Consider the following 6515-nt stretch of genomic DNA (forward strand, 5'->3'; position numbering starts at 1 on the left):
TTCCTCTCCTCTGGTTCATATGTTTTTTCTTCTATGGAACTCAAAGTTTGAATGACATCATGTGTATACGCGTGTGTACTGTTTGTGTGTGTCATGATTAAAGAGTATTAGCTTTGGCATCAAACAGTCCTCAGTTCAAATCCAAGCTCATCTAATTAGCTCCATTTCCTCACCTGAAAAATGGAGATAGGTATTAGAATTGTGTTTAAGTATTGAATGAAACAATGTATGGAAAGCTCTTACCATGGTTCCTGTCACATAAGTACTCAATAAATGATAAATATTTTTTAAATAAATAGTAGCTTTCCTTAAAACCAACTCCCAGGAATCATCCTCATTAGCCATCCTGTGAGAGGTCATGGTGGTCCAATCAACCCTAAGGCTACCCTAAGTGGTCTACATTCTTTTGGGGCAATCCGAAGAAACATTTATTTTCAGCACCCTCCTTTGAGGACTGTTGTTTAAGCCTTCACATTTCAAAGGAGTGAGCTGGTAGGCTTTGGCCAGTTACACTGTGTGGGTTGGTAGCTGCATCAGATTGAGTCCTCAGGAAGCAGATGCCAACGTGGAGTTAGAGGGATTTGTTGGCAGTAGTACCAGTGGGAAACAAAAGGGAAAGGAATCAGGAGTAGTCAGGGAATGGCTTTACCATGATACAGGTCTGACATCCATGAAAGGGAGAAGGAAAAAGAATTAGGTAGGAAGAGCCTCAAGCTGCCTCGAGTAAGTCCCCGAGCAATCCAATGGAGTCCATGAAGACGGCTCCTTGCTCTTGTGTTGGGCAGAGATGGTGAGGCAGTAATGTCCCTGTTGTGTCGAAGCATTTCCTGGTAGTCACCTGGGAAGACAGACCTTGGGAACACTGCAGCAAAGGTGCTGCGCCTGGAAGCTGACAGCGAATTCCCCCGACAGGTTCTCCCTCAAGGGGAGGTGGAGGTGGCCCGCCAGGGCTTCCCTGGCACCTCAGTGCTACTTCCTACAAACTGGCAAAACCCAGAGGGTTTGTGGAGCAGTCGCTGGGACCATAGCGGAGCTTAACAGACCAATAGGTGTTTGAAAAATTGCCATTCCTAACTCTGGCCATTCCACATTCAAGTAAACCTACACATGTTATTGAGAAGGGTGAATCCCATTCCTCCATTTTTGTGAGCTGTGATGCAGACTGGTACAATCTGAATGTGAACTTCTTCAGGTCCTGAAGAAGAAGTTGCTGTGTCCAGGGTTCTGATGTTCATGGGACATTGTGACAGTCGCTGCCTACCGGATCTATGTCTTTGCAACCACCTGGGTTTAAAAGACTACTACTTCCTCATCTTTTTGGGGTGTTCCCTTATGAATGCCCCCAGCCCCAGGAGCTCTTACCTCTGTTCTATACTGGGGCATGCATGTCTATGGGACTAGACATGTCTTCTTTTTCTTTCCCTCTTAAATCAGTTATTCCAGAGGACAGCCTGAAAGGGTTTTTCCGTTCCTTGTGGCCTAGACATCAAGGCTTTTTTTTCCCCCCTAGGAATATTTATTCATTTATTTGAGAGAGAGTGAGAGCATGGACAGAGGGGAGGAGCAAACTCCCCGCTGAGCAGGGAGCCTACCGTGGGGCTCCATCCCAGGATCCCGGGATCATGACCAGAGCCAAAAGCAGATGCTTAACTGACTGAGCCACCCAGGCACCCCTAGATCTCCAGTCTTCTACAAAAACCGATATGGGGTACGGCTACATACTGCCAGGTTCTCCTTTCTCACTCTTGAGGGTTGATGCTCTGCAAGACAGTCCTGGTTAAAGTCTCCAGGCTCTCTGAACCATTTTATTATCCTTAGGCACTATAAACACAGGCTTCTCGGCCCTCAAAGCTTGTGAAGACATTTGCAACTGGAGAAAACATGGAGCTAAAAATAAAAAACTGCAAAAATGGGGACGCCTAGGTGGCTCAGTCCATTCAGCATCCAATTCTTGATTTTGGCTTAGGGTCATGGTTTTGGGCTCCACACTCAGCAGGGAGTCTGCTCAAGATTTGCACTCTCATCTCTGCCCCTCTTCTCGCTCCTATGTCATGAGATCTCTTTAAAAAAAAAATGAAAATTTTAAAAATATGAAGTATCAAAATTTCATAGTAGAATAAAAATACTTTTTAATGTGGGATTTGAGCTCATATTAACATATTTGTTTGGGGAGGGGGGAGTGATTTATAAGATTTTAAGTAATCTCTACACCCAGTGTAGGCCTCGAACTCACAACCCTGAGATCAAGAGTTACCCACTTTACCAGCTGAGCCAGTCAGGTGCCGCTTAACATATTGGATATGATAGAGACTAGGACTTCCAAAGGTCATAAAATCATTCTGGGTTTCTTCAGTTCCCCAGTCTCTTTCAGCTACCACTTTCTCTTCTCTGTTTCTTGATTGTCTCCTTGGGAAGAAACAGAAGACTTGGCTCCCTGTCTGGAGCAAAGCCCCTCTCTGAAAAAAAGCACAGATTTTTTTTTTTTTTAGAAACTAAATAGTCTCGTTTTCCCCTGCTCCATGCACGGTCCCTTGGGGCCCTATGAGATTTTTTTTTTTTTTTTTTTTTTTTTTTTTTTTTTGCTTTCTCCCATTTCCCTGGCCTTCAACAACCTGGTTTGTTTGTTTGTTTGTTTGTTTTGCTTTCTTCCATTTCCCTGGCCTTCAACAACCTGTTTTATCTTTTTCTTTAAGCCTGAGTCTTCTCTCCTCAACCTTTGGTCCTTGATGGGCAGAGGCAGCAGCCCAGTGTTGGGAGCAGGCTGTGCAGCAGGAACCACATTGACCTGAAATACGACCCAGCCATTTGCTGTGACGGTTTTTCTCCATCTTCTGAGTGCTCCCAGTGACTACTGTTGCATCTCAGAGAAACTGGATGGTGGTTGAGAGCAACACAGTAATGAAGCTCCAACCTCTGCCTTGTAGGGCCTTGGACATTCAAAAGCCCTGCTGCACGGTGGGGGCCACCTCACACTCAGAGGTGCAGGCTAGAGGGTCCTCTTCCCCTTCACCTCCATCCTGTCAGACTGGGCCCCCACACCTCCTCGTTTCAGCCTCCCCCAGGCCATTCCACCTCATCCACCTCATCCTCATTAAAGCCCCTGCTGAAAGGGGCCGATTGTTTTCAGATTCTCGGCAGTGAGTTATTGATCAACACTGATAGTGTGAGGAGCTTGATCTCACCCCAGCGTTGGCAGAGATTAATTAGCTTGATTCCCAAGCACAATTCCTAATTAGGCATAGGAAGAAACAAAACACAAAGGAACTATTCTTTCCCTATTCTTTCCCTAGAACCACCGGCCTTTCTGTCCTGGGTGGAGGGGGAGGAGCAGGAAACCGAGGACAAGGAAGCAGGTAAACAGGTCCTAGCAGCAGAGCACTTCCCTCCTGTTCCCATCCTGGGGCAACCAGCTCCTGAGTACAAACAATGCCTTCCTGCAAGGACTGCCTGTGAAAATGCATGTTTAATTTTCCAACTTTGTTCCCAGCCTAATGGTGCACAAGAAGGCACAATTAAGCAGGAGGCTTTGAAGTACCTGCTCTAGGCTCGCCCATCCACTGGGGACTGAGGACGCCAGCAGAGGAGAACCCAGCTCCACTGGGCTGGGGGAGAAAGGTTGGATGGGGAGGAGATAATCGCTGCAAGACAGGAGTAGAGATAGTGAAAGAACCATTTCCTGCAGATGGGAAGCAGGAGACCTCTTGCTCTATTATTGACATTTTCTAGAACTTTCCAGCTAGGACTGACAGCCCAAGTGGCTCTTCCCTGGGAGTGGGGAGGGCAGTGTGAAGTAGGAGGGACCTATAACCTTGCAGCCCTGAAATCTGACTAAACCACCATACCTAGCTGCAGTTTCCTCTTCTGTAGGGTGGGGATAAATAATCACACTAGCTCCCATGATTATGAGAATTAACTGAGGAATTCCAAGGTGCATGGCACACAGGAGGCACTTCCAAGCCCCCCCTAATGAAAGCAACCCGAGGAAGCAGCAGATCAGAAAATGATGACTTGCACTCCTGTTCTTTCCCCACCCACCCACATTTGATAGGCCTGCTGGTGTGCCAGGCACGTGCCGCCCCCACCATTGCTGAGATCACGGAGGGAAGACAGACAAACGGCATTGCAGACAGTGTGGCCAGGGAAAGATAGGAGACTCAGTACAGAGAGACAAGGACCCTGGCCAGGGGTGATGGCCAGCATGAGGACGCAAAGAAGCCATGCCACAAACTGAGTTTGACCAGGAAAGCAGGTGAGGGTTCAGGGCGAGCTGGTGATGAGCTCTGGAGGGTTAGCAGCAGAGCGAGAATGGAGAGGATCCTCCGCCCCCTCCTCACCCCAACCACCCCACGTCCACACCACAAGGTGGCTTCTGTCAACCCCTTCAAGTCTCCCTACTCAATGTGTGATCTCTCTTTGTCTGGATCCGGATCCAAACCGACCAACTTTGAAAGTACAGCGACGAGACCCTCGGGGAAATCTGAACACGGCTGGACCCTTGATGCTATTAAGAAAATAATCGTTTGTATTTTTGGAAGTGATATTGTGGTTGTTTTTCTAAAAGTTCTTGCCTTTTAGAGATGCACGGTGAAGTGTTTACAGACGAAAGGAAATGGTGCCTGGAATTAGCCCCAGTGCGGTCCAGGGGGTGGGAGTAGGGGTAGTGTGGAAGGAGGAGGTCTGCATGAAACAAGGCTGGCTTGAGTTGACGGTGGTTATGTGGGGATTCATTATGCTTTTTGCTTTTGCGATGTTTGACATTTTTCATAGTCAAAAGTTGAAAGAAAGGAGAAAGTTTTGAAGGCAGGAAGGAGGGGAGGAAGGGAGTGAAGCAAAGAAGGAAAAAACTCTTGCTGCAGTGTCCCTTCCGACAGCTTCCCTGCTCCCTGCATCGGCAGGAGGAGAGCAAGCTGTTTTCTGCTCAGCAAGAGCAATGAGACCCATGTGGAGACAGGAGAGACATCCAGGGAGCAGCCCCAAAGCAGGGAGCCTCCCCCCCCCCCCCCCGGGACCAGCCTACATCATGGAGAGACAGCAGGACAGGGTGACGTGGAGGAGTGTAGCTCAGGTGGTACCTGTGGCACCAAGTGGGGAAGGGTCATGGGACCAGGAAGGAGGTATTAGAAGGGAGAAGTATTAGAAGCAATGTGAGACTTCCCTAGCTAGGGGAGGGTGGCAGGGCCCTTGAGATTGGGTTGAGGAGAGTGAGAGTGGTTTTTTGAATGAGAAGGAGGGGCTATGAGACACACAGCCTCCTCCAGGAGGTGTGTCTTCCCCCACCAGGCCCAGGGGCCGGACCTGCCACAAGGGCAAAGCTTCTCCCACAGGCCTTCCTCACCAATGAGTCCTTGAGCGGGGGAAGCATTGTCATTTCCCCCGAGACTTCTCCAGAGGTTTCCAGCAGGACTGAGAACCCTCCCACAAGGACCCTCTCTCAGAGGAAGGGCTGTATCCTAGAGCAGCCTGCACGGGGGGGGGGGGGGGGGGGGGGTTGATGTGTGTGTGGAGGTGGGGGTGACATGTCCAGATTTGCCTAGGGAGGCTGGTAATGGAGAGGAAAGCATCTGCCAACCAATGTGGGGAAGGTAGATTTTGCAACAACCTGGATGGTATTGGGCGCTTGAGGGGCCTGGGAAGACCAAATGTTTCATATTTGGGAAAGAGGCTGTCTAAACAAAGTAATTAGGAGGCTCCTTTGTAGTGATATGAAAGAGATGAATTGGGTTTAGCCGACATCAAAGGCCAGGAGATACAATGGGGAATGAGACTCACGGCAGCGTGGGCAGGGCTGGGCCGGAGACCCAGCAGTCCTGGGCATGGGGGCAGCAAGTTCCCAATAGTGTGTCTTGAGGATCACTTTGAAGCCCCCCATAAAACCATCTCCCACTCATATCATGCTCTTCCTAAAACCTAGCTCTCAGTTGAAGATTTAACCTGACCAAGCCACCTTTTCAAAAGCACCATTCACCACCAACCAGGAGAAACACAGGAGCCTGCCCTCCGCTGTTCGCCGTTGGGAAGGGAGCGCTCGCGACTGCTCTGGGCTTGGTAAACTGAGAAGAGGATGTGGGGCCCAAACGGGTGGTGCAGTCAAGCAAGCCCGGGCTGCGGGGTTCCAAAGAAGTGGGGGAGAATCCCGCTTTTGCCCCCACCAGCAGGGTGAGGGACCATGGGCTAGTGACAGCCTAAGCATAAACCGCCTTGCTTGTAAAGTGGAAATGACAGTCCCTAAGGGCAGCTGGAGCAAAGGAAGCAGAGGGCAGATGACAGGCTGCACTGAGCATTCCAGGCGCTCCTGGGTGGGGACGGGGGGCTGTTCCCAGGGTTGGCCCCACTGCCCAGACTGCCCGCCCAGACCGGCCGGCTGGAACACAGGATGACTTCTGAGGTTTGTTTAACCCCAAAGTTCATTGATCCTACATCACAATCTCACATTCTCACTTTTTCTAGGGTGAAATGATATGATACCTGGGATTTGTTTTTTAAATATTCCAGGAAAAAAAAGTATAGAGGATAAA

This window comes from Mustela putorius, unplaced genomic scaffold, assembly GCF_011764305.1.
Source record: "Mustela putorius furo isolate JIRA1106 unplaced genomic scaffold, ASM1176430v1.1 tig00003896_pilon_pilon_pilon, whole genome shotgun sequence".
Lineage (NCBI taxonomy): Eukaryota > Metazoa > Chordata > Mammalia > Carnivora > Mustelidae > Mustela > Mustela putorius.